Consider the following 6,242-nt stretch of genomic DNA (forward strand, 5'->3'; position numbering starts at 1 on the left):
ACCGTCGGTAGAACACTGTCGGAGAGGCATGTCATTTCCAACTGCCTTCAAAGTAAGAGCCAGCACCCAGAATCTATACAGCCTTGTGTGGACTAGAGAGACATCACAACTAGGAGAACCTAGAGCTCCTGGTCTGTTTCTAGCACTTCTAGAACTATTACTCATCCCTGATCAAAGTCTCTGTGAGAAAAAGCTCCCAGAGCAACAAATGGGGTCCAGAAGGCATCGGGCCTGGGTTATAAATCTGCACTGTCTGGGATGTTTTTACTCCCATTATCTCTCACTTATCTACATGTGTATCTGCCTTGACTGCATTTGGTCGTAAATTTCTTTGGAGCTGTTACCTCCACTTCAGAGAATGTTGTTTACTGTCCTCTGGGATCCAAATAAATGATGGCTGAACTGAAACCGCAAAACCATGACACTGAACAAATGGGTAAATGTGAAAGAAGACTCTAGAAAAAGTAGGTAGTCTCATTCCCCACTCCTTTATTTTAAGGCCAAAAGAACGTGTTTAAAGGACTGACTATTTTGAAGGAATTAGAAAAGAAAAGTGGGAAATAAAAGCCCTATTTTTCTAATGAAATAACATTTTCTCTCGATCATCCACAAATTATAAGACAACATATATTAGCATGTTATTTCATTAACAAATGACAGTCCATGCTCCACAGTGAAGAAATAAAGAAAAAGTTCACCTAATAAGAGAGGTTAGCTCCTAATTAGGATCAGACTGCAGAATTTGCTGGGTGTAATTTTCCATTGCAAATTGTTCTCGGGTTGACCTTGGCTGGTATTAAGGATATGGGTTTGAAAACACATCTTTCCTTTGCCAGAATATCCCCACAAAGCACCAGTGCCTTCCACAGACCATTACTGCGTCTGTCTCCATCCCCCAGCCTCCTATTCTCCCACTGTCCTGCCATAACCTCTAGCTTTAAGGAATCTACTGGAAGAGAAATTAACATTTATTGGATACTATGGGATAGCAGAAAAGGCGCAGGACTTGCAGTTAGAAAGGCTTAGCAGTGAACCAGATCTTCACTACTTACTTTTACTATTAGCCGTATGCTGATTTCAGTTATCATAGGGGCTCAGGGTGCGTGTGGTGGGGAGGAGGTATTGGTATAAAGCAAGTGCTCTCACACATGTTATCTCTCTTCTGTTTTCAGTCTTCTCAGCAACTCTATGAGACTGGCATTCCTTCTTATCCTACTGCCAAGACACCCAGAGAAGCTAAGTAAGCCTCCCAAGGACATGCAACTAATGTATGAGGAGGGCAAGACTTGAGCCTCTGACCCTAAAGTGTCCAACTCGGTCACACCGTCTACCCAAGCATACTGACCTTGAGGACGGGCTGCTTTAAGCTCAAGTGTAGAGTGTGGGCCGCCCCTCCCAAAATGTGGGCACTAAGCCCAGTGGCTGGCCATGCCTTCCACCCTCTGAGACTCAAAAAAGCGAGTCGCGGTGATTAATGCAGCAGCCGATGAGGCCCTGGGCACAGATCTCCCTGCCTCAAACCCTGTCCCCCCTCACTGCCCTGTCACAGAGGATTGTCCTGCTTTGCCCTGATACCCCTGTAGCTTCTAAAGAGCTTATGTAAAAGCCTTGAGAAATGAATGCTCTTTATTTCCAAGAAACCACCACCAACTGCCCTCCCACCCCATCCTACCTCCTTCCCCCAAATACCCTGTGAGGTCCCAGGTGGGCTTGATCTGTGTGTAGCTGAGGTGGTGATTTCATAATGACTTAAGGATCAGAACTTTATACAAGCACTTCATACATATTGATGGCTTCACCACATGAATAGAAAACCTGGTGGAAAAGTTCTATAAATGTACACCAAGCAATCCAGCGTCCTAAGTCAGCACTTTGGAAAACTTTGGGGCTTTTGAAAATTTTCCAGTGGTTCCAGAGATGTCAATGTGACTTTCAGAGTCAGGACAATGGTGGGAAAGTAGGGAGGGGGAATAAAGGAAGAATGGTTTTGAGCTCAGGCCAATTACGCTCTCATATTACTACAATTCATAGATATCTAGGAACGTTTATCAGAAGGAATCTTGAAAATAGAATTAATAGAATCTCATAGACTTCAGACTTTTTAAAATTCCTTTTAGGATCTATCTCTACTTGCCCTAAATGTGCCCCACTTTCCTGGCTGCCAGAGAACTATTATCAGGAAAGAAACTTCAAGAAAAACAAAATGAGTTAAAATCTCTAAAATTTAGAGATCAAAGATTGTAATAGGCTGTGGAAGAGAGAAGCAGAAAGAATGAAAAGTAAAAATGGGAAGATAATTTCTGTAATTACAGACATTGCAGGTGATGTAAGGTCTTTTCATAAACACTAAGAACTTAAAAAGTTTTTAACATGCCAGTGTATTTTGAAGGGGAAAAGAAAAGATTTGTCTTTTCCTCTTATATCTTCAAGAGAATTGTACAAATTTCAACAATCTTCCTTTGGTTAAAAATGACTCTGATGAATTTCGTTATGAAATTTACAAAGAAGGATTATAAAGCAATCTGACTTTCAATAAATTCCCAAAATAACACCTGAATAAGTATTATTTCCTTTAAAGTAATCACCTCACCAGTCTGTGCTCATTTCAACAATGTAGTTATTGCCTACGAAGTTTTTGCAACTCTCTTTCAGAATTCCCTTCACAGCCTGATATATGTTTCTCCTCAGTGGTGACAAACATTCATTCTCTGGCAGAGAATGAATTGATTTTTTGAAATGGCCCAAAATTAACACAATCAGTCTAGGTATAAACAGCTCTGGCCAAAAACAAGACTAGACTATGATTCTGAAGTAATTGATTCTGAAACCAGTTTCCCAAAGAGGAAATTCCAAAGCTGTTTTACATAATGGCAGCCTGTTAGAATAGGAGTTTGTCTTCCCGAGATGGGTGTTCCCTCAGCTACATGAAAAGTCATTCCCTTCTCATTTTGAACCTAAATCCTACTTTTCAGTTTTTGCTATCTGCTTCGCACAAAGTTTTAATTAGACATTTACAACCTGAGGATACTATGTCCCCTTTCACCTGGGATCGGTCTTTTTTCTTTTTCATTTCTGCTATAGAAAATTAGTTCTCTTAGAACCCACAGAACTAATTAGCCAGTAGAGCAGCCACTGTGGATTTGCTTGATAGACTTATTCTTTAGTTTACAGCATTTTCTGGCATTCATAAGCTGTAAAGATTAGTGTTAAGTTGTAACTTTACTGTGTTTCTGATGCCAGTAGCATATGGAGGTTAGCTGGGCCTCCTCTTCTCTCTAATTTGGAAGCTCATTAGGAGACATTTACTTGCTTCAGAAGAGCACGACCATCAAGGTTATCAAGTGCTAATGTCTGCCATCCCATCGCAAGGGCTGAGGAGTAAAATCTTTCTACACCCACAATGTTTACAAATGCTTTTTGCTTGGTTCCTGTGGCAACTTCTTCATATTCTGGGGAAAGATCAAGGTTGGTGCATGTTGGAAAAAAAAGGATCAAGTCATTTCTAAATGATGTTCTCTCCGGATTCACTTGCGGCACATGCACTGCCTTGTGGTCCAAGCCTGCCCCTTTCCTCTGACCGAAAAGAAAGCACATGAGCATCTTTGCTCCACAAACACTGAGGCTCAGCCGCAGCAGGCTGAGATGGGATCCTGATGTTTGAGAACACAGCAGAGTCACCCCGGGCTACCAGGGGTGCCTGTTCTACAGAGGTCAGCTGTCTGAAATTGGCATCAGGCTAAAACAGGGTGTGAGTTCCCTGGGGCTGTATCAGAGCAGAGCACTGGGAGGAGGAGCCTCAGGCATCTTAGAAAACTCCAAGTTAAGAGGCACGGGGACATGCCTGCAAAAAGCCTTTTGTATAGCAGCTCTTAAGGGCAGGCGCTCTGTCTACTGACCCAACCTGATGTTTTGGGACTTGGGGTCCAGGTTTTCCCTCCCCTGGACAAGAAGGAGGATGAAGGACTCTATGCTGGCCTACTATTAATGTGAGTGTTGACCTTTATCACTGATGTTTACCTGGGGATTTTTATTTGATTCATATAACTTAGTTATTAATGTCATATATGTAAGCTGAGCATATTACTTAGTGATTAATGTGAGTGTTTGCCTTTGTCACTGATGCTTACCTGGGGATTTCTATTTGATTCATATAAATGATTAATGTCACATATGTAAGCTAAGCTCCAATACACACACACACACACACACACACACACACACACACACACACTCACACACATATGCTTTTATTTTTATAATCAAAACTTTGTACCTCTAAATTAGAAAAAAAGGTGTCATATGTATCCCTTTTAAGCTGTTTCATGGAATTACTAAACACCCAGGATGGCTTACCAAAATGGAAAGTGAAGACAGGTTATTCTTCTAAACTAGTATCAAGTGAATTATTTCTTGAAGAAAATGAAGAATGTAAAGTTAGATTCTGAATTAAATCTCTAAATTTGCAATAATTTACTACATGGTACATTCTACTGACAAATTTGCTACCAGTTTGAAACACTCAGAATCTGCTTGGGAAAATGGGTTTTGCCTGGAGTCAATATTTTCCTGTGGGATCACGTGGTCTGTCTCTGGTGGATGGCTGCCTAAGAAGTAAAGAAAGAGAAAGTGCCAAAGAAAATTAAGAATAAACTAGAAAAATTATACCCTATGGTCCTTCCCTCCTCTACCCCCTGTTGCTTTATTTCTCAGTCCTCACTTGAGAAGCTGGCAGTAACTTAAATATGTTGTTTGAATAGATAATTCTAATAATTTGTCATAGTATTGTCAGCACAGAACAAATTTTATTGAGAGAAATCTACTTGTAAAACACCTCTCCTCCCACTCTGCCCTCACATCAAAATACCCTGTTTTTGACACATATAAGTGTGACTTCAGTAAGGGAATAAAACACAGACTCACCGAGCGTTCCTGTATCATTCTTTTTCCTTTGTTTCTTCAGCCTCTCCTTCTCCTTCTCTTCACTTTTTTATTTTTGAGTTTTGGGAGAAAAAGAAGCCATGGGTAGGTCTTATGTGGAGACAGTAGTGATAAAAATCTCTAACTCTTGAGTGACAGAGGTCAAATTACTCTGTACGCTGGCAAAGAAACACATGGTCACTGCCAAAACCACAGAGTAAAGTCTTCTAAAAATCCCCTCAGACAGGGATGTTTTAGAGTTAAGCCTTTTCATTTATATTTGGACAACCACCTGTTGACTTCTACTGGAGCTTGTCAAGGGCGGATAAATGGCGCGAACCTGAAGCAGAATTAGTCCATTCAATGGACCTGATAGTCCCCTTTGAAGCAGTTGCCATTGTTTTCAGTGCAGCCTAGTCAAGGCTCATAAGATCAAACCATGAAAAACAAAGAGGAAAGAGTTTACTTGGGACAAGGTCCTGCTCTCCTCTTGTGATTATCGTGGTACTCTCAGGCCATCCTTTTTAATCCGGGAATTGATTAGGGCTGTCTTTACAATGCATTTCCAAATCCTGAAAAGCAGTGGGAAGAGCCAGGGAAAACACAGGGGAGAAAATCCACGCTGGACATGGAAGGCACGAGGGCAGGGCCTGCTCTAGAGCTCCTGCTATGGGCGCCCGTTGTCCAGGGCAAGTTCTGCTTCTGCCACGGAGAAAGAGGAGAGGGTGAAGGCAAAGGGAAGCCAGAAGAAAGAGAACAGAGTGTAAAGTACGCTTCAGTTAGGAAAGTCTCATTTAGACCAAATCTCAAATTCATGATGGGAAAGTCGACCATAGGGTAGCGTCTTTGGTGAGATGAAGATAGTTCTAAGCACTGACAGTGTTTCCTAATTCTCCAGCCTGCTGGAGTCGAGCCATTTCCACAAGGATTTTGTGAGTTTCTACTATATTCTAGAGTCTATGGTAACTCGACAATGAACCCATCGTGGATCTTGTCCAAAGGAAAATGTATGTTGTCAATTATCCTTAATAATTCCTAAAAGGCACGAGAAGAGAAAACTCAAAAGAGTGGCTGTTTTTGCAGGGAAAAAAAACCTTCCAAAGTCTCTCTTTGCAAATAATTCCTTGACCAATTCAATAGCATATGCAGTGGATAGTGTTCCTTTATTTATCAGCATAACATTTACTGTACAACTCTGCAGGGCCAGAATTATGCAGGGACAATGAGGCACAGAGGCAGCTTGGGTGAGAAAGCCAGTCTTGCCCTCCTTCCCTCTGCACTGTGACATCTTGACAAGGGTGAATGTCCAGCTTCCCTAGCTTCCT

Source organism: Pteropus alecto, unplaced genomic scaffold (assembly GCF_000325575.1).
Source record: "Pteropus alecto unplaced genomic scaffold, ASM32557v1 scaffold7, whole genome shotgun sequence".
NCBI classification, from domain to species: domain Eukaryota; kingdom Metazoa; phylum Chordata; class Mammalia; order Chiroptera; family Pteropodidae; genus Pteropus; species Pteropus alecto.